General features: G+C 44.2%; 2 protein-coding genes across 3 annotated transcripts in view; one reads left to right on the forward strand and one right to left on the reverse strand.

The window, feature by feature from the left end:
* Window positions 1-16,184, reverse strand: part of WEE2 (WEE2 oocyte meiosis inhibiting kinase) — a 58,292-nt gene extending 42,108 nt beyond the window's left edge. The window contains exon 1 of the mRNA XM_089527880.1: window positions 16,155-16,184. The gene's annotated coding sequence lies outside the window, so the exon portion shown is untranslated. The remainder of the gene's footprint in view (window positions 1-16,154) is intronic.
* Window positions 1-27,298, forward strand: part of LOC149311771 (DENN domain-containing protein 11-like) — a 48,293-nt gene that overhangs the window by 5,290 nt on the left and 15,705 nt on the right. The gene's annotated exons all lie outside the window — the stretch shown is intronic.

Below are 27,298 nucleotides of genomic sequence, written 5' to 3' on the forward strand. Positions count from 1 at the left end.
TAGCCAGTGGTGAGGAATGATGGGATTTGTAGTCCAGCAATTTTCAAAGGGCCAGTAATGTTCACCATCCCTTTGCCCAAGTCATTGTAGACATCTGACTTGGTTACAATTCAGGTTCTCCTAGTTTAAGAAACTATTAGATGACTTTGTCATTTCCTGAAACTTGATAAAGGAGTGCTTTACTTTAAGAGCCCTTATCTTCTAGGCTTCTTATATGCCCCTGCAAATTATTAGCCACATGGTGCAAAGTCTGTCAAGTTTTCTTATGATATCTGTACTGAATAGGTGTATGATGACTCTTTGTTTGCCTTTAAAATGTTGCATCACCTTTCTTGGGAACTGCTGTGTGGCAGTATTTGAGCGGCTGCTTTTTGGAGGGTGGGGTAAGGCAGAGATGCACTTTCATAAGGCACAAAACTTCAGTGACAAAATAGCTAAGTCAGGCTGCCTTTTGCTCTCCTGAAAGTACTCACAGGGTGATTTCATATATATTCATTGGGCTTGGCATTTTCAACAGCCTGGTAAATAAGTCAACAAAAATTACAAGCCGGCAAAAAGAGGAGCTACTTGCTTGCCCTCAGGCTTGCATCCCGTATTTCTGGACAGGCTGTGGAAGAGGGGAAACCCCATCTTGCATGCCCCACATTGGAATGCTGGCTTCTATCTATTTTCCTAAAAGCAATGTAGGGAGGGGGGCAGATCAATTCTTCTCTTCCTCACCAAACCAGCCACGTACAGGTGGCAAAGAAAGGGGTTTTCCTTCTTCCTTAACTTACACAGAAACCAATCGGGGTATCTGAAAAAGGACATCATTCCTTGTCTTTCCTCTACCAGCCTTCTCACTCACCTGCACTGACTTTTTGGTCACCTGTGGTGACTAGAAAGGGGTTAAGTACAAGGATTACTTATAAAGAAACAGACTTGGGTCTTCCAATTTTGGATTGGCTTATTAGCCAGTTGTAATTAGTGGTTGTCTCTGGCTCTTCTCCTTCCTACCACACTTCCTAGATTTTAGGGTGATAACTTAAATTGACCTGAGCCTGAGCCAAGGCTAGTACCTGGTGTCCATGGGCAGTTGCCAAGGTCCTGGTAGAATCCACCACTGATGCCAATCCTAAGCTGATTGATTTTCCAAATGTTGGTCCTCCAGGTGTTTCAGGTTTCACCTCCCAGAAGTAGGGTTGCCATATCCCGCCTGGGGGCGGGACTTTCCCGGTTTAGCCCCTCCCCCAGGACCTCCCCTCCCCAGCAAGGCCCTGGAGGCAGCTCCACCCCTCCCCATGGCTGTGTGCCACCCTCCCCGCCTCCCTGCCTGGCTTAGCCTAGAGAGCAGGTCTTCAAGACATCTGCCACTCAGAGCTATTGCCAGCCCACTTGGTATATATGTCTTGCAAGAGGCCTTACTTTCCAGGTTACAGTGAGGAAAAAAAAAAGGCCATAAATGGTTCATGTTTCCCTGGGAGTCTAAATGCCTCATCTTTTAAATGTATACCACTCAGTATTGTTGTAATTCTTTATCACAGGATCGTTTTTGAGGCCCTAAACACCTTTCCTTGTAATATGCAAATTTCTCCCGAAGCTGACCAATGGGAAAGACGAAATCAGCCCTCCATTTGGGTTGGTTTTCAATGGCTTGGTGAAGGAAGAGATTTTGCCTTGCAAGTTGCTGGTAAATAATAGAAGGCTTTGGGGTAGCAAAAGGCTGCAGAAATAGTTTGACCCCCCCCCTTAAACATCCATGGCTCAGTGCTATAGGATTCTGGGCATTGTAGTTTCTTGTGGCACCAGAGCTCTTTTGACAAAAGGAAGCTGAATGGTCCACAGAGGAGGCGTTGCCTGGTGGCAGAGCCTCTTGCCAGCAGTCTGCGGTGGAAGAGAGGAGGCTGATGGTCCTGGCCACTTCCCTTGGCTCCCTCCCTCCTCCTCCTCCTCCTCCTCCTCCTCCTCCTCCTCCTCCTCCTCCAGCTGAGGTGAGCTTCTCATTCACACTCCTTGGCTTTTCTCTCCCCCCCCCCCCCCCTCTGCACTTTGAGACCCCTTTAACTGCCAAAGCTCAATGCTCTGGAATTCTGGTGTCTGTGAGGCATTTGACCTTCTCTGTCAGAGAGCTCTGGTGCCACAATAAACTACAATTCCCAGGATTCCATAGCACTGGGCCCTGGCAGTCCAAGCAGTGTATTTTGGACACAGAGATCCTCCAAATGAATCCAGTCCCTAGCTTTTATATCTCTCACACACACTGCAGGAATAATAACCCACTTTGAGACTGCTTTAACTCAGTGCTAGGGAATCCTAGGAATGCTAGTGTTTGGGAGACATTGAGACTTCTCTGTCAGTGATGGCTCTGAGGCCACAATAGACTACAATTCCCAGGATTCCCCAGCACTGAGCAGTCTCAAACTGGACCATTTCCTCAGTGTGGATGCACCTGGGGAGGAATTCTGGGCACTGCAGTTCAACTACGTTTGGAGGGTTATGGGACTCCCTGTCAGAGATAGCTCTGGGGCCACAATGTACTACAATTCCCAGCATTCCCCAGCACCCAGGACAGTTAAGTCACTCTCAAACTGGATTATTTCCTCAGTGTGGATGCAGCTTTGGTGAGGAACTCTGGGCATTTCAGTCCAGCATTGTTTTATTTCTGCAGTGTATTTTGGACCAGAAACAAGGTGACCAGGCATCCTCCTCCTTTTCCAGGATATGCCTTCTTCTGTCAAATTTCAAAATGTCCTCCATTTGGATCATGGCTAAGAAGCATGGATTTATAATTACATGGGTGTTTTTAGCTTTTATTTTTGGCCATGTCCTACATTTTTTTGCTTGGGTGCCCTACATTTTGGGGTGAGGGCATTGGTCACCTTGGTCCAGGGGTTAACTGCCATTCTGCTGTGGTGCTGGAACAAACCACTATTCCCAGAATTCCATAGCATTCAGCCAAGACAGTTAAAGTGGTCTCAAACCAGATTATTTCTCCAGTGTAGATGCAGCCCAAGCCTTTTGCCTCTCTTATGCCTGAGATTTCAAAGCCCAGCCTTGGCACCACAACAAACTACAAATCCCAGGATTCCATAGGATGGAGTGATGAGAGTGAAAGCAGTGTGGCAGCAGCCTAAGTGTGCTTAATGCAGTTCTTAACATGGTGCACCTCTTGCCTACAGAGTCTCACAAGACTTTTTTGTTTAACAACTTGTACCCATTAACTCCATTTCATGTCTCCTTTATTTAGTGGGGTGGAATACAGACAAAACAAATCAAAATGAAGAAAAACCAAAGTCCCTTGACCAAAGGGTTTGGTTGTGGAATAAGCCTCTGAAATATGCAAGAGGCAATGTTAAAATAAAGCCATGTTCAATGCTCAAATGTGCTGTTTGGAATGGGGAGAGGGGGGTGGCCAGAAAGGGAAGTACATTTCTGCGATCTGTCTACGAATAATGTCAAAATGTCCTCCATTTTGATCATGCCTAAGAAACATGCATTTATATTAACATTTCTAAAAAAGCCTCAATTTTTTTGCGTGTCCTCCGTTTTTAAAAAATGTATCCTACATTTGAAAATGTTGTCCTGCATTTGTCCTACATTTGTCCCGGTTTGGAGGTCCTCACTTATGGCAACCCTACCCAGAAGCCCTAGCTGACTTGGCCAACAGTTAGGAATTCTGGGAGGATAAGAGCACTGGCAAGGAAAACAATATATATTATATATATTATATTGTAATATATTTAATATATTTGATTCTTTTTTAAGGGGGGATATTGTAATTTTATGTATTATATTGTATGTGAACGTTTTAGTGTGAGCCACTCTGATTGTCTTGCTACAGAAGAGTGGGATATAAATAAAAGTTTTATTTTATTATTTATTATAAGTCTAAAACATCTGGAGGACCAAAGTTTGGGAATCACTGTCCATTACGAATTAAGAGAATTATGACTTTATTATGGGAGAATTAAGAGGGTGGTTAGAACTAGCTGAGCACTGCCGCTGCAGCCAAGTAAGTCCATTAGGACTCAATAGAAGAAGGGAGGGGGGACACCTATGGTATTTTTCCCAGTCCTCCCTTAAACCTAGGGTCAGTTAAGTACTGAGTTCTGGAGCTGATAAAATAGGTTCTGTTTTCTCTAAAGGCCAGCTTCACAGTAGGCAGTCCCTGCTCCTTGTACTTAATGGAGCCCCTGTAGCCTTGCAAGGTCTAAAGCAGAGAGGGGGAATCTGTAGCCCTCTGGATGTGGTGAGACTTCAGTTCACAGTATTCCACACTATTTACCACGATGAGAGATGAGAGTTCAGTCTAAGAAATTCCAGAAGGCTGCACCGTGGTATGCCTAAATCTTAATAGAAAAGATCCTGGTAGTACCCAAAAGGTTTTCTGGCCAACAAAGGAGAAAGGGTGGATGGCTTGTTGTTGTTGTTGTTGGTGGTGTGTGTGTGTGTTTTTTCAAGTCATTTCCAACTTATGCCAACTCTACGTTAAGGTGGCCAGTGTGGTGTGAAAGGCCAGCACGGTGTAAGGGTTTGAGCGTTAGATTAGGAAACACATGTGCTGAGTTGAGTATCATATCCCCGTGGAGAGAGGTTTGTGGAAAGGGAGACAGGGACTTAAACCAATGCTGAGTAGGAAGCTGGGCAGGCTTAAAAGCTGCATGAGGGAGAGCCTAAAGATTACCTTCTTTCTCTTGAGGTCAGCCCTAGGAAGAAGTAAAAAAGAAGGAGAAGAAGAAACCAAGGGCTTGTCTACATTTGCTGTCCCTGGAGTTTTCTGGCTCCCTTGCTCGCTGTGGTTTTTCAGCAAATGATGGGTGGCTGCCTTTCCATGTGGTCCCCACAAGCCAGCTAGCACCATCACTGACCTCAGAGCGACTCATGCTCACTGAACGATTTGGCAGAGATGCTCAAAGGGACCACGTGAAAACATCCCAGACCTGATTTGGTGTTTGGGGTCTGCATAATGTAAATACCATGCAGCAAGCCTGGAGGGAGGGAATTCAGGGTTTATAAGCAATATAGACAAGAGTATCAGGATGTGTAAAGGAAGGGTTTATACATGAGTGATTCTCAAACTTAGGTCCTTCAGATGTTTTCAACTTTAGCTCCAAAATCCTTGGCCACTGGACCAGATGGTTGAGGATTCTGGGAACTGAAATCCAAACCCCCTGGAGGACCAAAGCTTAAGAACCACTATTGTAGATATCTAAGATCATATATACAGTAGAGGGAGATTGGAGAGATGGCCAATAGGGAATAAACAAGGCTGCATTATACTTACCTGAGCTTAGACCCAGCGGGGAATGAAGTCCAAGAATTTTTTTAGGGGTGATGGCTGGGAATGATGGGGGCTATAGTCCAACAGCTGGACAGTGCAAGGTTGGGGAACCATGGTATGCCAAAGTCTTAACAGTAAAGCATGAGTTTGCAATAAAATGTTTTCCGACCAGCAAAGGAAAAAGGTGAATGGCTCCTTTTGTGTGCGTGTATTCACTCACGTATAAGTCAACTTCCAACTGGCCAGAGTGATGTGAGGGGCCAGCATGGTGTAAGGATTTGAGGGTTGGACTAGGAAACTGGGAGACTGTGCTTTGAATCCTGGCAAATCACAGTCTCCCAGCCTCAGAGGATAGCAATGGTAAAACACCTCTGAAGAAACCTGCCTAGAAAACCCTATGATAGGTTTGTCTTAGGGTTGCCATAAGTCAGAAACAACATAAAGGCACACGACAACAACAAGGTAAGGTAGTAGAATTGGAACAGCAAAGATAACAGGAAGAAATAGTGTGGGATTTGAAATTAGAAAGTTTGGAGACGCCACAAAGGCCTTTGGAACTATCTTGGGAACTCCCTCCTCTTTCTTTTCTGTATGTGTTTTGTTAGGCTTTTTGCAGTTCTGCAAAATTGCAGAATAAGAGAGTCCTTGAAAGACGGGACACTTGAGAACTCTTTTCTCCTTGATAATGAATATAGACAGGCTCGCTAGGGGTGCCAGATTCAAGTAGAGTGTAATTAGGGATATAGTATCCATGCATAAGCAACACCAGTTAGAATGCTTGTGTTATACTTGTATGGCATTCTCTCCTGCCTAATTGCTCAAGTAGTTTCGGTGCAGAGTTATCCAAATTTGCAAATATAAAAACATTTTAAAAAGAAACACACACACATATATGTATATATAAACAATAAAAAGATACTGGTTCTAGATAAAAATGTAACAACAAAAGGACAGCTGAAATGCCACAGACACAGTCTCATGAAGGAGAAGTACTGTATTTTCCGGCGTATAAGACGATTGGGCATATAAGATGACCCCCCAACCTTTCCAGTTAAAATATAGAGTTTGAGATATACTCACCATATAAGACTACCCCTCTTCCAACACACACCAAATAAAAATTAAAAAAACATCAGATTTGATTTCAGTATGGTAATTTTAATTCAAATGACATGCAGTTACTTAGCAGGAAACCTTGTTGTATACAAAGCCTGCTTGGATTGGTCAGCTCTCCCTGCCTGCCCAGCCCTCCCTGTGTCCAAGACTATTAGAGTGGTAGCTGCTTTCATACAATCGTCGCATACGGTGGGGATGTGGCTGCGGCCGTTTTTGAGCTCCCTCCACCACATGCGGCAATTGCAGATTCTCCAGTCCGGCTCAGAAGTTTCAGCACCTGCCCTATAAGATGACACCCTGTGTATAAGACGACCCCCGACTTTTGAGAAGATTTTCCTGGGTTAAAAAGTAGTCTTGTACACCAGAAAATACAGTAATTTAAATTCAGTGCTGTGCATTGTTTTCTTATATCCTCTCTGTCTCTTTTTCTTCTTCCTATCTAAGAGGAGGCTAATGATAGTATTAACTTATCCCCCACCCAGCCCAATTCATTACATTTCCAGTGGAAGTTGCGGTCTATGTTTCCTTGCTAATTTCTCCCTGACCACAGATGTAGTAGTTAAATCAAGTTCTCTTTTTCTGGATTAATGGAAAGTCCTGCCGATGTCACAAATTACTCACTCCATGAGGGAGCATTCATGTGCTTCACAACTATGCTGTATTAAGCTTTTCAAAGAAAGCTAGCTTGACTGGGCCTTTGCTTATCTCTTAGGCAGGGCAACATTCTGCGCCATTTGTTTATTTTATGGGGTGTGAGAAACAAAAAATCTAACATAATGTGTTGTGTACAAAAAAGTGCAATTTTACATTTCTCATGTTCTTTATTGATTTCATTAAATTGAGAACTTGGAGTAGGGCTTTGTTCCCCAGTATTCAATCTGAGGAAGTGTAATTCATTCCCCAAAGTCTCAGTGTCTATAGCAGCCTTTATACATTTGGTGCCCTCCAGATGTGATGGCCATCCGTTCCCATCCTCCACTGATAGCCCTATTGGTTGTGGATGATGGAGGTTTTAGACTAGTATGTTTGAAAAGCACAAAATTAAGGAAGGCTGGTCTATAGTATGATATTACAATAGCCAGCCTTACAGTATTATGAGCACTGCATGGAATATAGTTGTGTAAGTACTGTAGGAGTAATTTATGGTTGCCTCTTCTCAATGAGGCACATGGTACTCCATTGTTGTATTCTTCAGAACATTTCTAGTTTTGCCACTGTGCTCAGTGTATTCAGAAAAATTGTGCAAGAGAGAGGCCAAAGCTATATCAGGGAGAATTCAACTGGGCAGTTCAGGAATTTGCTGTTCTGTCATATATGTGAGAGCCAGTGTGGTGTAGTGGTTTGAGTATTCAACAGTGACTTTGGAGACCAGGATTCAAATCCCTTCATGGCCATGGAAACCCAATGGGTGACCTTGGGGAAGTCACATTCTCGCACCCTCAGAGGGAAACAAAGGCAAAACTCCTCTGAACAAATCTTACCAAGAAAATCCCATGATAGGTTTGCCTTAGGGTTACCATAAATTGGAAATGACTTAAAGGTACATATCAACAATGTATATGAGAAGAGAGCAGAAAGGTCTATCACTGTGTTTCTACCTATATCTGACTTCTGCTACTAATGCACTGACATACATACATTATGGATTTGTATTGGTTTAATAAGAACTACCAAAGCTGGGATGGGGAGTGTGGGGAATGTGTGATTCTCCAGATGTTGTAGGATCGGAGCTTCCTTCTGCCCTTGTTAGCAGGGCTGGTGTTGAAGGATGCTGGGAAGTGCAGGCCAACTGTATGTGGAGGACATGCATTCCTCATCTCTGCCCTCACTTCACATATTGCAATGAATGTTTTCCAATTATATTCTGCAGGTAGGTTCAAACTACAGTCATCCCTCCATATTTGCGGCTTTGATATTTGCGGATTTGATTATTCACGGATTTCATTAATATGTTCTCTCTAGGACTGTCTAGGTCCTCCAGTGCAACTCTGTGCTCAACTTTAACTAAAAGTTGCACTGAAAGACCATTTGTAGCTACTCCAGAGCCATTCTATGGTCAGTGTATGTTGGACATTGACCACAGAGTTGCACTGGAGGACCTAGAGATTCCTAGAGAGGTGTCCTCTCAGGTAAAAACAGTGTTTTTGTTATTTGCGGTTTTTCCATATTCGCGGGGGTCTTGTTCCCCTAACCCTAGCGAATATGGAGGGACAACTGTATTGCTTGCTTGTTAAATGAAATGGCAAATGATGGTTTGTTACAAACTCAAACAAGATGTCACTAATCACTGTGTATGTGAAGAGGACAGAATATGATAGCCCAGTGCCCAATCAAAGAATGTCAAATGGTGTGTTGGCATTACGTTTGAAATGTTACAGTTGGGTAAGCATAGAGCACTAAGGGACTATCTGCACAAGTCATAAAATATGGTTTTGCAGTCTTTTGAAACCTACCTTAAACGATGCACTTGGTCAACACGGGAGGAAACTGGGATGAAGCCATGCTCCTGGACTAAACATTGGAACAATCCCCCCCCCCCACTCTGTTTTGCTCTGGTTCAAGCAAGAAAGTACAAACTATCACACCAGCATATGGACTGCACACCATTGCGGAGACAGGGGAAGATGCCAGCCGGTTGCTAGCAGCATAGCTGCCCATAATATTTTTGGCATGCCTCTGTGAATCAACAGCACATGTATATGAATGGTTAGCTGCACCATTGACTGATCTCACCATCAACCCATTACACAGCCCATGAGTTAAAATGATGTCCAGTGCAGGGTGTTGCCAACAATACAGTGGATTTAATCATAGCATGAACAAACTGGTCGGTCCAACAGGAGCCATGGAAGAAGTGGGGAAACAGGGCATGTAGGCCAGGACCTCCATGGTCATGCTGTGCAAATCTGTTGCAGGGTGCACTGATGTGCCATATGGGTGGTTGATCATTTGTGGGACTAAGTGGGCAGTTGTATGTTGCACAGGATATCAAATAGTCTGGCAGGTAGGTGAGATGAGGGAGATGACTGGTGGCTGCTATTGACATCTCCCTGCGCTTATGTTCCAGGCAGAAGGGAGGGGGAATCACATGGTTCAGCTTGTACTTGCAAATGCTCCACTTTGGCAGGTCTGTCCTTTCAGATGAAGGGGGGTGCAGACTGCCCATGGGCATTCAACCTGTTGTAGTAGCCAGTGGTGTGGTCATTGGGTTCTTCCTGCAAACTGGGAAACTCCAGCTTTTCCCTCTGTCTACTCAGACCTTAAGACGTACATCTAATTGTTAGTTTTAAACAGGGTAAACCTGTTGAATCAGTGGATTTGCAAAAGTGTTAACATATTCAGCAAATCTTCTTTAGCTTGCACTATTAATTCAGTTTATGCTCTCAGGTTTGTTCTTTTAATGTGCGGTGTTTGTGGAATGGGACGAGGTTCTGACAAAATCTCAAAGAACCCTTTACTTTTATTTCTGTCAGCTAAGTCAGCATCCAAGTAAACAAAGCTGAAGACCAGCAAGCTTCTAATTAAACCACTAGCCTACGAGACACTCTGCAGCTCTTCCGATTTGCCAACTGAATATACTGTATGATTTGGCAAGACAATGCCTCCCCTGAGGAGGCTGGCCATCTGCTTAAATCCATTAGCCAAAATCCCCTGCATTTTGCCTGGCAGGCCACCTGCTTCGCCCCGTTCCTCCTTGTCGTGAGGGTGAAATGGGTGACGTGGCAAGAAAAGGGGGAGGGATTGAGATAGGAATCAGTCAGGCAAATGGCTAGAGCAAACAAAGGAGTGACTTCATGCAGAGATGAGGTGGTGGAGAAGGAAAGAGATGATGAAAGAAAACTGAAAGCCTGCTTCTTTCATGAACTATGGAAAGTTCTAGAAGATCCAAGCTAGCATGACTGCACAGTTGGGGGATTCTGGGAGTTGTAGTCCAAAAAGGAAATGGTTTTTTAAATAATAATTTTTAAAGCTCTGATCCAGAGTTTTACAGGCTTGGATACCAGACTTTTGTAGTTGCTGGCATGTTTATAATAATAGTAATAGTACAATGGGCCATTGGTATCTCTTGGATTTGGTTCCAGGACCCCCGTGGATAACAAAATCTGTGGATACTCAAGTCCCACCATATACTGTGGGATAGCAAAATGGTACCCCTTATATAAAATGGCAAAATGAAGGTTTGTTTTTTGGAATTTATAAATTTTAAACATATTTTCAAACCATGGATGCTTGACTATGTGGATAAGAAGGGGTGACTGTAATAGTAATAAGCCAAAAATACAGTCTTTTGGACAGCCAAAAAGACAAACAAATAGATCCTAGATGACATCAAGCCAGGATGACAAAACTGAGGCTGTTGTACTTTGGACACATCATGAGAAGGCATGACTCATTGGAAAAAACAATAATGCTAGGAAAGGTGGAGAGGAGTAGAAAGAGAGGATGGCCACATGCTAGATAGTTGGGCTCTATTATGGAGGTAATGGATATGAATATGCAGAAACTAAGCAGAGTAGTGGAGAACGGGGTCTTGGAGATGTTTCATTCACAGGGTCACCATAGGTTGAGATTGACTCGAGGACAGTTTACAACAACAACAAATGATGATGATGATAGCAACAATGTAATAATAATAATAATAATAAGTGTGTGCAATTTACTATGTCCAATGCAGCAATATCTTTAATTCTGAAAGACTAATCATGTCATACTCTCTCAGCCTCAGATGAAGGCAAGGGCAAATCCCCTCTGAACAAATCTTACCAAGAAAACCCTTTGACAGTTTTGCCTTAAGTCAGAAACAACTTGATGGCAAACAACAACAGTCATGGCAGTCTGTTCCATTAGCCAAATAGGACATCAAAACCAACAAAAAATCCTGTGATATCATAAAGACTAGCAAATCTATTATACCAGGCACTTTTGTGGGCCTGCTGTAGATCAGAAATTTGAAGTGTTATCCAGAAACTTTAATGTATTAGAAAAGCATGAAGCCTGGAAAACCCTACCTATAATTTTAAATCCAAACAGCCTTGTAAATAAGTTTACAAAATTAGCTAGCCTACAGAATGTTTTATTTATTTGTCTACTTATGGACAGAATAAATGTGCAGATGGTTTATTCAGAAGTAAGTCTCACTTGGTTTACAGCAGAGGCAGCTCTGAGAGAGGCATCATCAGCCCAAACATTGCCAACAAGTTTAACAGTGGTAGAGAAACCTAAAGGTAATGAAAGAAGCCAGGTATGACCAGGGGCAGGTGATAAGGCATTTGGCAATTCTGTCTGTCTCTCTGTCTGTCCATCCATCCTTCACTTGCATTCAATTCCTTATTACTCATGGCAACCAGGTCAGTGCTTAACTACATGTCTGAATTTAAAATAAAGGTTTCCAAACCTCAGGATGAAGAAAAGTTTATATGTTTTAAAAGTTTATTTTGTGAAGAAAATCCTGTAATATGAATGTAAAGATTGCCAGCAGGCTCTATTGCTTAATAGGTTTAGGAATCCTGCCAACTAATTACATACCAATGAAACCATGGGACTTATCAAATGGGAATGATTAATCCTTATGCACAAGGATACCCTCCCTGTCTTTCACTGTGTGAGTTGTGTGATATTTTCTGACACGAATGAGAATTCATTTGTGTTGCTGAGTATTAAAATGTATCATGTTCAGAAGAGTGTATGCAGGATCAAATGTTTTCCACTCAAATGCTCATTGCCAAAAAACACAAGGTAGAATAAAGGCAAAAATAGAATAAAATATGTTTTTTTAAAAAAAATGTGCAGTATTTTCTGATGCCACTGAACTCCTGTGTCTCCTCCATGGAGAACTCCTCAATGGACCCCACCTCCTGACCAACAGATTTTGCTGCATGAGGGTTTGCTGAAAAATAGCACTGGAGGAGTAATTTTAATCCCAGTACGTGATGTTGACACTGACAAAATTAAAAAGATTGTATGTACAGCGCTGTGTAAATTTACAGCGCTTTATAAATAAAGGTTAATAATAATAATAATAACAAAAAAAGTATTCCAGTAGCAAAATCATTTAATCCGTTGGGACTGTCTTTTGCCCCAAATATATGTTTGCTTGTTTATAAGAAAAAACTGTAGATGACAGGTGGCTGAAATTTGGGGATGGTGCCTGGAATCCTGCTGGTGGCACATACACGTGCAACATCCTGTGATGTCTATATATGCAGGCTGCTGTAAAAGGAGGTGTTCAGTGCCTCTTTATATAGTGATAATCCCCCACCCCCCAGGACAACTGACCTTGTCCATGCCTGAGTTCGCTCCCGTGGGAAATGAGTGGCTGGGGAAGATGGGTGTTTGGACAGCCCTTGGATTAATTTTCCTGAATATTTAGAGGAGGCTGTCTTCTCTTTTCCCAGAAGTGGAAGCACAGTTGAACACTGCCTAGGTGCTCCCCATCTTTCCTTGGCCACTTAACTGGCTGTGTGGGTGCACTAAAACATGAATAAGGCCAGTTGTACTGGGATGAAAGGGAAAGAGGGGCAGAAGTATATGCTCGACCAGGCTAATGTAGGATCTTGACGTTTGTTTACAAATGCTCAGGTGAAAATGTCATGCTGTTGTTGTTCACTGCCCTTGAGTCGAACCCAATGAGGTATCTCCAAGACCTTCTATCCTCCATTGTTCTGCTTAGGTCCTGCAGATTCAGGCTCGTGATCTCCCTAATTGAGTCCAACAATCTGGCATGTGGTTTTTCTCTCTTTCTACTGCCTTCTAACTTTCTTAGCATTACAGTGGGCCCTCAGTATCTGCTGGGTTTGGTTTCAGAACTTCCTGTGAATACCAAAATCCATGGATGCTCAAGTCTCATTAAATACAATGGCATAGTCATAGAATCATAAAATCATAGTCAAATGATGTCCCTTATATAAAATGGCAAAATCAAGGTTTGCTTTTGGGGATTTCTACATTTTAAAAACATTTTCAAGCCATGGATGCTTGAATCTGTGGATGAAAAATCCATGGATAAGGGGGGCTGTCTTTTCTAATGAATCATACCTTCTCATGGTGTATGACAGCTTCAGTTTCATCATCTTGGCTTCTGGGGAGAAGTCAGGCTTGATGTGTTCTAGGACCCATTTGTTACTTTTCATGACCATCCCCGGTATCCTCAGCACTCTTCTTCAGCACATCTCAAATGAGTTTATTTTCTTACTATTCATTCTTTTTACTATCCAGCTCTCACATCTGTGCATGGTGATGGGGAATACAATGTTTTGGACAATTATAATTTTAGTGCTCAGTTTTTTGTGGGTTTTTTTGGGCTATGTGGCCATGTTCTAGAAGAGTTTTTTCCTGACGTTTCACCAGCATCTGTGGCTGGCATCTTCAGAGAATACTTGCCTGGAAAAAGTTGGGTGTATGTGTGTGTATATACATACACACACTGTGTGAGCCTGGGAATGCAGGAGTGATTTGCATGTGTATTGTTCTGTTGCTGATGGCAGGCCTCAGGCTGGGAGGCTAATGCAAAAGAGGATTAGTGTCTGCTAATTGGTGATCATTATCTGCTGGGAAAGCCCCTGACTCTAAGTGGTTTCCCATTTGCATTTGCTGAATCCTCATTTTGCTATTCTTCAGGACTGGTAGCCAAATTTTGTTCACTTTAAGGGTTTCTTCTTTCTGGTTGAAATTTTCCAGATGTTTGTGGATTTCAGTGGCTCGGTTGTTTATCTTTACATTTTTGGAACTTGTCTAATTCTTTCATAGCTGCTGTTCCCATTCCTAGTCTTTTTCTGATTTCTTGACTGCAGTCTCTGTTCTGACCAATATTTGATCCAAGCAGGGGAACCTTTGACTGTTTGGATTTCTTCATTATTGAGGAAATTTATGTAGATCTTTTGTGGTCATTATTTTTGTTTTCTTAATATTCATCAGTAAGTCTGCCTTTTCACTGTTTCCTTTAACTTTCCTTAGTAATTAACTTGTTCCTTTAACTTTCCTTAGTAATTATGTCTGATATTTTCTGTTAGTAGCATGGTGTCATCTGCATATCTTAAATTGTTATAGAATGTAACCATTGTAAGTATATTTCTGTGTGCATTATGCACACAGAAAGTGACTCAGAGGACTAAAACATCCCAATCAGGTGCATTAATGTTACATTTCTTGCTTACTTTGGCACTCTGTTTTCTGTAGTTTATGGAAAATAAAGGCATCTGTGGATATCATTCAGTTCATCATGCCACCCCCATCAAGATCATGTCCAAATTTGCTGCCAATCAGTGATATACATAAAATGCAAGCAGGCGATATATCAGGTAGTCACCACACTCTGGTTTACATCCCCATAGTCCCAGCCTGTTTTTATATCCTGTTCTTAGTCTGTTTTACTTAAACAAAATTTTGGAAGCAAAACAGTGCCCCGAGCCATTTCATCCTGGCAAACAAGCTCTCCCTATGCTGAAATTTCTCTTCAGAGCTGCCAGTAAACTGCTATTTCCTCTTTGAGGTCCTCCTAAGATTATAGTGCTATACCAGATGCATTTATTGTTGAAACATTTTATACCCCCTTGTTAAAGCTGCCATGCAGATCTGAAAGCAGCACTGCAAAGAGGACAGTCTGTAGGGGCTGTAGGCTTAACATCCAGTGAGGATATCCATAGCTTATGAAAATGCACAATAACACCATTGTGTTTAAGATTTAAACCTAGTTTAAAATAAAGAAAACGCCACCAGCCCATCAGTAGTGCACTACATTATTTTGGATATAGTGTGTCCAGGACAAGCATAGCTGTTGCTTAGACTCTTGGCAGACTGGATCCCTCCCATGCCAATGTGTCCTGATGGTAACAGGGCTTATACGCCACTTTTAAGTGCCATTGCTCCATTCTAGGGAATCTTGAGATTTGTAGGCGAGGCACTTGGTGAGGCACCTAGAAATCTCTACTAGAGAGGTCTAGTACTGTAGTTCAGGAGAGTGCAGTAAAGAAATCCAAATACTTTATGATACTAAAAAGTCAGGATTCAATAGAAAAATAAAACCATGCCAGTTAAAGTGGTATTAAACTGCTATGTCTGTGGAGTATGGATACACCCTAAGGCTAGTGGCACTGTATTTCTTTTTCCTGTTGTTGAGTGTCTTCATGTCATTTCCAATTTAGGGTCACTGTATCATGGGATTTTCTTGGCAAGATTTATTCAGAGAGGGTTTGCCATTGCTTTACATTGAGGCTAAGACAGTGTGACTTGCCCTAAGTCACCCAGAGGATTTCCATAGCAGAGCAGGGATTTGAACCCTGGACTTCCAGAGTCCTAGTCCAACACTCAGATCACTACGTCACACTAATTCTTGAGCAAAATAGGCAGCAGTATTTAATATATTACTTTATATAAAAACTGATGCCCTGAGTGATATAGTATTCATAGATCATTCAGGCCTGACTAACAGCAATAAAATACAGTTTTAAAATAGAATAAAAATTACATGATACTTGAGACGCAAATGCCTGCTTGAACAGGAAAGTCTTCACCATAATGAAGTCTCTGTTCTGATCAATATTTGATCCAAGCAGGGGAATCTTTGACTGTTTGGATTTCTTCATTATTGAGGAAATTTATGTATGGTAGATCTTCTGTGGTCATTATTTTTGTTTTCTTAATATTCATCAGTAAGCCTGCCTTTTCACCTTTTTCCTTTAACTTTCCTTAGTAATTAACTTTCCTTAGTAATTATGTGTGATATTTTCTTCACCATAATGGCAAAATGCAGTAAAAGAGAATGCCAACTAGCTTGTCATACCAAGGAGTTCCAAAATGTTACGATCTGAGCTGGGCCTGAGTCATCTAAATTTCCTCCAATATCCTTGAGTTGCCTTGGGTTCCATGTCTAGAGAAAGGTGGAGAAATAATAAAGACATTAAATCAAATTAAACAAGCTACACTGGAAGGATTTATGAAAATCACAATGATGTGTCATTGACATCCACCCAGAACAGGGAAACCAGATCAAGCATGGGTGCAGAAGTAGGAAATTCTAGAACAGGGGGGTCCTAGTAATGCTGGCCTAAGATATGTTGCTGCCCAATGCTAAATAGCAAATGGCATCTCCTAACCTGCTCACATGGCCAGAATAAACATTGATAGTCAGTGCAAACAAGACTAATTCAAATGCTAAGCCTGGAAAATGCACTGGCCATGCCTGCAGATTCTGGAAGTTAGAGAATGGATGCAGCGGTTCCTAAACTTTGGTCCTTCAAGTGTTTTGGACTTTGGCTCCCAGAATTCTTCACTGTTGGCCAGGCTGGCTGAGGCTTCTGGGAACTGAATTCCAAAACATTTGTAGGACCAACATTTGGGAACTTCTGGTCCAATGGTGTAATTGTGCATAAAGCAGCTTCCTTATGTTCTTTTTCTAGCTGTCTGTTTCCCCAGACATTTGGCTAATATCACAGATTAAACCTTCAGACCTTTGAAGGATAAGATGTTGTGGGATTTGCTCTCAAATGCCTGAGTTTAAGCAGCAAAATTTTATACAAGCAGTTCCAGAAAACTTGACGGACAGATTAGGTATAAGGAAGATGAATTATTTATTTCCACTTAATACAAATTTATACAAACGTAATACTTTACCTATAACAGAGTCATAGGTACAATAACAGACTTATTGTAAGAAGCATCCCTTTTAGAACACCACTCCACTGTAAAATGTACATCAATACATTTTTTTTTTGATGGAGTTGCAAAGTGAGAAAGTGAGACAGATTAACTGATCATCAGTTCCAAAATATCTGTAGACTTTTGGAGAAGGCCGATTGCTTGGGTGTAGACTGCATGACCAAAGCTGAATCCCTGTACTGGACTAAATGAGCAAATGATTTGACTTGACACAAGGTGTTATGCATGAGATGATGAATCTAGCATGCCCTGTTTCTGGATGTGGCAATCAACTTGTTGTTTTCATCATTTAACCCATAATGAAAGAGATCAGAGTCAAAGAAGCCAGCATTTCCATGCAACCTTCCTTGGATGTGTTAAACAGTCACAGATTAAAATAATTTCTGGATCCTTGTTGCCAAGTTAAATAATTGCATAAATAGGCCTATATAATTAAGATGCACAAAGCAGGAAGTGTGGCAGTTTAGCTTTCTCAATCTCTTATGTTGCATTCTTCATGCAATACTTAGAAGTTTCTGGTGTTTCTTTTTTTATGTGTGTGTAGTTTTTTTTTTTCTCTAGATGAACTAGTATGTAGTGGTTAGAATAGCTTTCCCCCAATGTGGTGCCTTCCAGACATGTTGAATTATTATTTTTATTCTTTCCAGCCAACATACTTTTGCTGCTGGTTGGGGATGATGAGATAAATTGGGCAGATGGCAGATTAGGAAAGGCTGAATTAGAGTGCTGAAGTTAGACCAAGGAGATCTCTGTTCAGATCTTTCCTCACCTCTGTTCTTCATAGCAACAAAGCTTGTTGGATAACTTTGGGCCAGTTGTTCTCTTTCAAGCTACCCTACAGCACAAGGCTGTTGTGATAATAAAATGGAATAACCTAATGAATGATATCCTGAATTAGTTGGAAGGAAGATGAGATTACAAATAGGATGAATAGCAATGGGGATGCCAGGATTCTCTCTGGTCTTATTGAGATGCAGCTTCCAGAAAAAGGTGAAAGCCTAAATCTAATTGTTAATCCCAACTAGAGTGGGTCTCTTGACTCAGTGAGAACTAAGTAAACACACCTTTATGTAAGGTCAACTGATTCATTGATTAATGATTCTACTCATATATGATTCTACTCATGTATGATCTAGAAAATGGATTTAGGCCTAAAACTGCAAAAGTGTACATCCTACCTTTCTGTTCAAAAACAATACTCGAGGCAGCTTAAAATATTGCAGACAGAGATGGGTAAGTGGTTAAAGCATAAAAACACATCAGTGAAAAGAAATCATACATTGCAATCTGTTTAAAACCCCTTTAACTACAATCAATCTCAAACTAGAAGCCTATTTGAATTTTAAAATAATCCCTTGCCTTACATATGTAAATAAATATCATTGACTAAACTTCTTGATACTTATTTGTGAGTACAGAGGGATAGGATTGATATGTAAATACAGCACCCTGTTGTAGAGCCTGGAGAGATCCTCAGTTAGGTCATTCAAAAATGTTCAGCTATCTGCTGTCTTTCAGACGCTGATGCTGATTTGGCAAAAGGAAGATCTAACACACAGTGGCTGATTTAAGTTGCCTGACATCTGCAGTGAAATCATGAGATTTTAACCTGAAGAAGGTGCATGCTGAGGATTCAGACAGTACTTGGTGTGTGTATGGGGGTGGGGGGAGGACTATGATTGCTCTTTTCCCCCACCTCCAGACTGGCACTGTGTGTGAAAAGTTATTAGTACAGTTTATATTATAACCTCTTCAGACCACATCACCCCCGAGTGCACCAAAATATTCTGTTTTCTCTCCATTTCTCTTTCAAAATGGCAATCAGATGTGACATTTTGACTCTTCCTGTCACCATTTGGAAGTAGAAAGAGAAGGACAGGTTGCTTACCTGTAACGGTATTTCTTCGAGTGGTCATCTGCGAATACATACAAATGGGTTTCACTGCGCCTGCGCAGTGCTGTTCGGAAACTTCTGGAATCACTGGACAAAGTTTACTTTGCAACATATAGAAACTTTCTGGCGGTAACTCCGCCCACCCGCTATAAAGCCCCTGCCTTCCCGCTCTTTCCCCAGTTCCGCAATTTTTCCACCAAGCAGGCGATGGAAAGAGCCAATAAGAGCAGGACACTGAGGGGATGGACGGGTGGGATTTGTATGTATTTGCAGATGACCACTCGAAGAAATACCGTTACAGGTAAGCAACCTGTCCTTCTTCTTCGTGGTCTCTGCGAATCATACAAATGGGTTTAGACTGACAAGCTTAGGTAAGTGGCGGAGGGAGTGTCCTGAAACCAAAGGTATGGTAAACCAAGGGTATATTTATTGCAACAATAAACACCTTGAACCATAAAAAGAGTCAGTCTTTTGTTCATGCACAAAAACTCAACACAGCAATAACATTGCAAAACCTGAGAAGGGGATAAAAGGTCATGCAAGACCAGTCCCATTGGAATTGTGCAAATCAACATTCAACAGAATGTAAAACAGTGGCATTATGTACATCAATGCTGAAAACACAAATCATCAGTAGTGCAATCAATGCAACCCTGAAACCAACACATCCCTCCCGAAAGCTGCGTCTCGGATAGCTCTGGTGTCCAGCCTGTAGTGCTTTATAAAAGTCAATGGCTGGGACCAGACAGCAGCCTTACAGACATCCTCCAAGGGAATACCCGACAGGAATGCAGAGGATGCTGACACTGCTCTTGTGGAGTGGGACCAAACCCTGCCAGGGAGAGGTTTGCCCAACAGTTCATAGCAGAGGTGGATGGTACCAGCCACCCATTTGGAAAACCTCTGCGCAGACACGGGCAACCCCTTCTTCGGTTCTGAGTAGCATTGAAAAAGTCTCTCGGACCGACTAGAGTTCTGTCCAGGTAAAACGCCAGCGCTCTCCTGACATCAAGAGAGTGCAGGCTTCGCTCCGCATCCGAAGTCGGATTGGAAGCGAGAGTAGGCAACACAATGTCCTGGCACATGTGGAAAGCAGACACAACCTTAGGCAAGAAAGTAATGTCTGTCCGGAGGACCACCTTGTCCTTGTGAAGCCTCAGAAAGGGCTGGTCCCTCCGCAAGGCACAGAGTTCGCCCGCACGGCAGGCAGAGGTGATGGCCACAAGAAAGGCGGTTTTCCAAGTCAGTAGTCTCAAGTCTGCTGTGGCCATCGGTTCAAAGGGCTTGGATTGTAGCGCGGTCAGCACTGCCTCTAAGCTCCAAGCTGGGGCCGGTACCGACACAGGAAGGTGCAGGTTGGCACATCCCTTCAGGAACCCCTTCACCAAGGGGTCCCTAAAGAAGGAAGCTCTACTCTCAAATTGGTACCTGGAACAAATGGCAGAGAGGTAGCACTTGATGGATGCGAGGCACAACCCCTCATCCAACAGTACCATCAAAAACTCCAGCACCACTGGAGTGGACATCTGCGCAGGAGACAAGCCCTTTCGATCAAGGAAGAGGCTAAACCTCCTCCACTTCAGGGCATAGGACCGCTGGGTGGATGGCTTCTGCGCCGCCAGGATCACAGTCCTCACCGCGTTCGGTAGTGAGGCTAGGGCTGGATTCTCCAGGCCACAAGCGGCAGGCTCTCGATGTCCGGGTGCAGAATCCGGCTGTCCTGGATCGACAGCAGGTCCGGACGGAAGTCAAGGCGGAGGAAGCATCTCTTGGAGAGGTGGAGAAGGGATGTCAACCAGGGCTGTCTCGGCCACCACGGAGTGATTAGGATCTCATCCGAACAGTCTGTTGTCATCTTGGACACCACCCTGATGACAAGAGGGAAGGGAGGAAAGGCGTAGAGCAGCTCTCCCGTCCAAAGGAAGGCGAACGCGTCTCCGAGGGATCCGTCCATTCGCCTCCTGGAGCAGAACTGGGGACAGTGGCTGTTCCATTCGGTCGCGAAGAGGTCAACTTGGGGGATTCCCCACCGATCGAACAGGTCGCTGACCGTCTCCGGATGAAGCCTCCACTTGTGGCACACCGAAGGGGATCTGCTTAGGTGGTCCGCCAACTCGTTGTCCTCTCCTGGAAGGTGAATCGCCTGGAGGAGCACCTGTCTCTGGACGCACAAGTCCCAAATGCAGAGAGTGATCTCGAGCAGAGTCCTGGATCTGGTGCCTCCCTGTTTGTTGATGTAATACATCACGGTGGTGTTGTCCGTCCTCAGGAGGACCACCTTGCCTGCGACAGCGGATTCAAATGCCCTCAAGGCCTTTTCGACTGCGAGCATTTCCAAAGCATTGATGTGGAAGTGCTTGTCCTGGGCCGACCACTTGTCCTTGACGACCAGGTCGAGCAGGTGGGCGCCCCAGCCTTCTAGGGAAGCATCGGTCGTCAAAGTCAACTGAGGCTGAGGTTGATGGAAGGGCATCCCGACGCAGACATTGCGGCAGTCCAGCCACCATCTCAGGGAAGCGGCCACCGGTCTCGGTACCGTGAGCCACTTGGACGGAGGGTCCTCCATCGGAGAGAAGACTGAGAGGAGCCAGGACTGCAGTGGTTGGAGGTGAAGCCTTGCCCACGGTGTCATGAACGTCGTCAACGCCATGTGGCCCAGAGCTACTTGGACATCCCTGGCTCTCACCCTTCTGTGGGAGATGCAAGGCCTCAGCGATGCCACCAACGCCTGGAAACGGTCTGGAGGGAGAAAGGCGGAGAATCTTTTTGGAGTCGAGGATGGCTACGATGAACTTGGCCTGCCTGGTCGTTGTGAAGTGAGACTTCTCCTCGTTGACAACCAGTCCGAGGGAATCCAAAAGGTGCAAGGCGAATGAGACTGCCTTTCGGAGCTCCTGCTGTGAGTCGGCGGCAAACAACCAGTCGTCCAGGTACGGGAAGACTCTGTAGCCCTTCTGGTGAAGGTATGCCACCACTGGCGCCATGCACTTTGTGAAGACCCTCAGGGCCGTGGCAAGGCCAAAGGGGAGGATGTTGTAGCGGTACGCGGTGGAGCCGACGGCGAAGGCGAGGAATCTCCTGTGGGACTCCCGAATTCCGATGTGGAAGTAAGCGTCCTTCAGGTCGACCGTCACGAACCATAGGCCCTGGTGGAGCAGAGGCAGTTCCAGTGAGAAAGAAAAATGGGAGGTGTCGCAAGAACCCAGGATGGATGACAAAGGAACTTTCAGCTCAGCTAAAGTTTAAACGGAACATGTATAAGAAATGGAAAAATGGGGAAATCACCAAAGAGGAATTCAAACAAATAGCTAGCAAGTGTAGAGATAAGGTCAGAAAAGCCAAAGCACAGAATGAACTCAGGCTTGCTAGAGAGGTTAAGAACAACAAAAAGGGCTTTTTTGGATATGTCCGCAGCAAAAGGAAGAAGAAGGAAACGGTAGGGCCACTGCGTGGAGAAGATGGCAAAATGCTAACAGAAGACAGAGAAAAGGCAGAATTACTCAACACTTTCTTTGCCTCAGTCTTCTCAGAAAAGGCAAAGGGTGCTCAACCTGAGGATAATGGAGCAGAGGACAGAATAGGGGAAATTCAGCACAAAATAAGTAAAGAGATAGTACAGGAATACCTGTTTAACCTAAATGAATTTAAGTCTCCAGGACCAGATGAGCTACATCCAAGGGTATTAAAAGAACTGGCAAATGTAATATCGGAGCCATTGGCAATAATCTTTGAAAACTCCTGGAGAACAGGAGAAGTCCCAGCAGACTGGAGGATGGCAAACCTCCCCATCTTCAAAAAGGGGAAGAAAGAGGATCCCAACAATTATCGTCCAGTTAGTCTGACATCAATACCAGGAAAGATTCTGGAGCAGATCATTAAACAGAGAATCTGTGAACATCTAGATGGCAATGCCATAATCACAAAAACTCAGCATGGGTTTCAGAGAAACAAGTGATGCCAGACAAATCTAATCGCTTTCTTTGATAAAATTACCAGCTTGGTAGATGAAGGGAATGCTGTGGATATAGTATATCTTGATTTCAGTAAGGCCTTTGACAGAGTTCCCCATGACATTCTCGCAAACAAGCTTGTAAAATGTGGGCTAGACAAGGCAACTGTTAAGTGGATTTGTAATTGGTTGACCAGCCGAACCCAAAGGGTGCTCAACAATGGCACCTTTTCATCCTGGAGAGAAGTAACCAGTGGTGTTCCACAGGGCTCTGTCCTGGGCCCAGTACTGTTCAACATCTTTATCAATGACTTGGAGGAAAAAATTGGGGGAATACTTATCAAATTTGCAGATGACACCAAATTAGGAGGAATAGCTAATACTCCAGAGGACAGGATCAAAATTCAAAATGACCTGAATAGACTAGAAAGCTGGGCCACAGCTAACAGAATGAACTTCAACAGGGAGAAATGTAAGGTACTGCACTTAGGGCGGAAAAATGAAAAGCACAGATATAGGATGGGGGACACCTGGCTTAAAGAGACAACATGTGAAAGGGATCTAGGAGTCCAAGTAGACCACAAGTTGAATATGAGTCAACAATGCGATGCGGCAGCTAACAAGGCCAATGCGATTTTAGGCTGCATCAATAGAAGTATCGTATCTAGATCCAGGGAAGTAATAGTGCCACTATATTCTGCTCTGGTCAGGCCCTACCTGGAATATTGTGTCCAGTTCTGGGTGCCACAATTCAAAAAGGACATCGAGAAACTGGAGCGTGTCCAAAGGAGGGCGACTAAAATGGTGAAAGGTCTGGAAACCTTGCCCTATGAGGAACGACTCAGGGAGCTGGAGATGTTTAGCCTGGAGAAGAGAAGGTTAAGAGGTGATATGATAGCCCTGTTTAAATATTGATAGGATGTCATATTGAGGAGGGAGCAAGCTTGTTTTCTGCTGCTCCAGAGACTAGGACCTGGAGCAATGGATGCAAGCTGCAGGAAAAGAGATTCCACCTCAACATTAGGAGGAACTTCCTGACAGTAAGGACTGTTCGACAGTGGAACACACTTCCTCGGAGTGTAGTGGAGTCTCCCTCCTTGGAGGTCTTGAAACGGAGGCTGGATGGCCATCTGTCGGGGATGCTTTGATCTGGATTTCCTGCATGGCAGGGGGTTGGACTGGATGGCCCTTGCGGTCTCTTCCAATTCTATGATTCTAGGCCAAGGTTACTATTCGGAACCGATGGTAATCTAGGAAGCAGTTCAATTCCCTCAAGTCTAAGATGGGTCTGATGCCTCCATCTGCCTTCGGTACCGTGAAGTACCTGGAGAAGAACGCCCTAGAATATAAGTCAGGCGGTAAGGGGGAAATCGCCCCTTTGTCCATCAAAGTGCGCACTTCGTTGAGAAGGGTGTCCGAGGGGGAAGTGGATATAAAGGCTCCAGTTGGGGGGAGCTCTTGGAACTTGAGGGCGTAATCCCTGAGGACGATGTTAAGGACCCACGAGTCCGTTGTTATGGAGGCCCAGGTGGTAGCAAAAGGCCTCAAGATGTCAAAAAAAAAAAAAAGAAGGAACGAAGTGCGCAGCGACCCTTCAGGCTCTCTTCTTCCCCTGGTCGGTATCCTGCCGGCGGGACTTTCGGTACCAAGGAGGAAAGTTTCGGCGGCCAGAGGAGGAGGAAGACTGAGAAGGATAACGGCGCCTCTGGGGTCCCTGCTGTTGGGGCTGACGGTCCTGTTGGAAGGTCCCTTGAGACTGACCTTGGGGTTGCCACGGACGCTGCCTCTTCCTGAAGGGTGAGATGGAGGAGGACGACATCCCGTGCTTCCTCGCTGCCGCCTTCATCCTGAACTTTCCGTTCAGGCGTTCGTTGGTCTCGGCGTGGAAGAGGCCAGACCCATCCAGTGGCATGTCCTCGATAGCCGCCCTCATGCTGGAGTTGAGGTCGGACCCCCGAAGTCATGCATGCCGGCGGAGAGCCATCGACACCGACATGGCCCGTCCCGCACAGTCTGCCATGTTCCTGGAGGCGGTGATGAGCCAGCTGCCGATGAAGTGGGCTTCATCCCGGATCTCGACGAGACGTCTCTGGACCTCGTCCGGGACATCAGGGACGAGCGGCGAGATCCCCTCCGTGAGGGTCTGGATGTAGGCCCCCATGCAGGCGTTGTAGTTGATGGCCTTAACCGCGAGGGCTGCAGCAGAGTAGGCCTTCTTGGCCAGGACATCAACCTTCTTGCCTCCTGATCCACTGGCGAGGTCGCCTGCTTGGGAACGAAGCCCTGTTGAGCCCCCTCTACGATCACTGAGTTCGGCTTCAGATGGTCGGTCAGCCACAAACAGCTTGAAGGGATGATCCGGTAGAGGGAGTCAATCCTTCAGGACGATCCCACCAGGGAGGCAGGAGCATACCACGACCTGCGGACGATGGTCTCGAGGGATGGCAACAGCGGGATGGAAGGCAGCGTAGGAACTCGACCATGAACGCAGCACTCCACCGGATCCTGAGCCTGCTCATTGGGGAAGGAGAGCTCAGTGTCCAGGGCCCTGGCCATCTTGATGATGTGCTCGTTGAACGAACGCACATCATCGGTCGGAGAAGATGGCTCAGGGTGGTGCATCCGCTGAGGGGACGCCTGGATGGAAGTGTCATCCTCGCCGGAAGGATCCCCCACCGGCGACAAAAGCTCCTCATCAGAGTCAGTGCCAGATGAGAGCTGGATGTCAGGCGCCCGAACTCGAGACGCGGGACGCGCCGGAATCTGGAGGGCAGGCAACTCCGTCTCAGGACGAGCAGCGGGACGCGACAGAATGTCAGATCTTGACAACGACGCATGCGAAGTCTGGGGCTTTTCCTTCCGAGGGGCCACAGGATGCAGGTTTAGCTGGGTGAACTTGCAGGAGGCGGTCTCCTTCGGCACTGACATGTAATACTTTCCCGTCTCCGAATCGTAGAACATGTCAGTGCTCTCGTCTACCGGCTCATCTTCCTCATCCACAGGCTCGTTCTCTTCCGAATAGAGGGCCAACTGTATTTAATTATATGTTACAATAATAATAATAATAATAATAATAATAATAATAATAATAATTTGTTTTGTTTATATACCGCTATTCCAAAGATCATAGCGGTGAACAGCAAGTAAGCTAATTAGCAAGTAGCTAATACCTCAGAGGGCAAGATCAAAATTTAATATTTAAAAGTTTGAGCTGGGTTAAAATTTAGGGAGCTGTGTGTTTAGCTAGGAGAAGAGAAGATGGAGAAGTGACATAGTTTTCTTTAAATATCTGAAGAGAGTGAGCTTGTTTTCTGCTTCTCCAGAGACTAGAACATGAACCAGTGAATTCAAATTACAAGGAAAGCGACTCCACCTAAACATTAGGAAGAAGTTTGTTAATGTAAGAACTGTTCAACTGTCTTGGAGAATGGTGTATTTTTCTTCTTTGGAGTTCTTCAAACAGTGGTTGGATGGCCATGATAGATCAGCTGAGCGTTCTAGTTGTGTCTTGCATGGCAGGAAGTTGGACTAGCAGTCACTTCCAACTCTATGATTCTATGCAAATTTTGCCTGAAAAATTAAGGCTTCAGGAGACTGATGAGGGGACTTCAGGGCTGTATAAAAAGTAGGGCCATAAAAGTTGGGCCCAGGAGCTGCATTTTCCCCACCCTTGTATTAAACCAAAAATAGTGAAATAATACTAGGATTTGTTTTCCCAAAATTAGCCATATCTCTTAAGTAGACATAGAGACCCTCAGGATGTATTCAGACTCCTGAAAGACTATGACAGGAAATACTTGATTTCAACAGCTAAATATAATTTTATCGATTTTCATTGTTCATGCTGTGAGCAATGTCTAAATAAAACTAACCAAAATAAAATAATATGACAGTGGAGTTCCAACATACAACTTCTAGTGGATGTAAAGGAACATGGTCTTAGAGTGGGGAATACATAAATATATGTTCTAAGCAGGAACTGGGTGCTATTCCAGGCCTCCCCAAGACTTCATTTGATGTTTAAAAAAACCCCACACAAATCTGCTATACAGTCTTTTCTGGGCATCTGAAATATAAAGGAGGGGTCTCCAGTTACAGAGGAAGGTGATTTATGCAAATAGCTAAGTTGTGAAAAAAAGCAAGGAGGAAATAAACTGAACAAAGCCTGAGCCTACTACTTTGGGTCCTTGAGCAGTCATCAGAATAAATCTAAGGAGCCTGATGGCGCAGTGGTTAAATGCCTGTACTGCAGCCACTCACTCACAAACCATAAGGTTGTGAGTGAGGCTTGCATCCTTCTGAGGTCACTAAAACAAGTACCCAGATTGTTTGGGGCAATTAGCTTACACTTTGTAAACTACTTAAGGAGTGCTTAAGTGCACTGAAAACGGTATACAAATGTACTAGACACACTCATGATTACCGT

This window comes from Sceloporus occidentalis, unplaced genomic scaffold (genome assembly GCF_023333645.1).
Source record: "Sceloporus occidentalis isolate IW3139 unplaced genomic scaffold, rSceOcc1.0.p SCAF_5, whole genome shotgun sequence".
Classification (NCBI taxonomy): domain Eukaryota; kingdom Metazoa; phylum Chordata; class Lepidosauria; order Squamata; family Phrynosomatidae; genus Sceloporus; species Sceloporus occidentalis.